Consider the following 823-nt stretch of genomic DNA (forward strand, 5'->3'; position numbering starts at 1 on the left):
CCGCCATTAAATCGGGAGGTTAGTACCGTATTAATAGTATTAGGGACCATCGCCATTAGTAAATTTTTTTGCTTATATTACGAAAATAATTACAAGTTTCCGAATAATAAATCAAAGGAATATATTGAATTAGTGAAATGACTGTATATAATATTAAAAATACTTTAATTATACTAATATAAAACAGACAAGTAATTCAATGACATAAGAGCATCAATAGCAAGTAAACATTACTGTACATAATCACAAATAACAATATAACAAGTTATGTCAAAGTACAACTTGAGTCATAAGTTAATAATCATGCACAATTGTCACATGCAATAAAAGAATTAAACAAAAACATTTATCAAACTATAAAACACTTATACACAAAGCAAGAAGCCAACTGTAATAAGATTTCAATAAATATAACATATAAAGCAAAGAAATGCTATACAAAGTAATAACTAAGTTGAATTAACAGGCAACGTAAAAAATCAGTTTTTAGGCACTCTTCAATATTGTAAAAAAAAGCCGAGAGGTCCTCGGATATTCAGATTCAAGGAAATCACGATCTTTCAAATATGTCGATGATAAGTTGTAACTCACTTTCATTAGATTCATTGGAAACACTGATACATTTCCCTTGGTAGTCACAAATGTAATCCGAACTTTTGGTTCTGTATCACTGCCAGCTGTGACACAGTAATGGAGATGCAATAGCCACTTTACTAAGAATGGGATTGGCTACCCAAAGTTATGGCTGCTTAGGATGCGCAAGCAAATCTGCACGTCTGACTCGAAAACGGGGTATTGATCCTACTGTATGATCCTTATACTG

Source organism: Mycetomoellerius zeteki, unplaced genomic scaffold, assembly GCF_001594055.1.
Source record: "Mycetomoellerius zeteki isolate Tzet28-1 unplaced genomic scaffold, Tzet1.0 scaffold411, whole genome shotgun sequence".
Taxonomy (NCBI): domain Eukaryota; kingdom Metazoa; phylum Arthropoda; class Insecta; order Hymenoptera; family Formicidae; genus Mycetomoellerius; species Mycetomoellerius zeteki.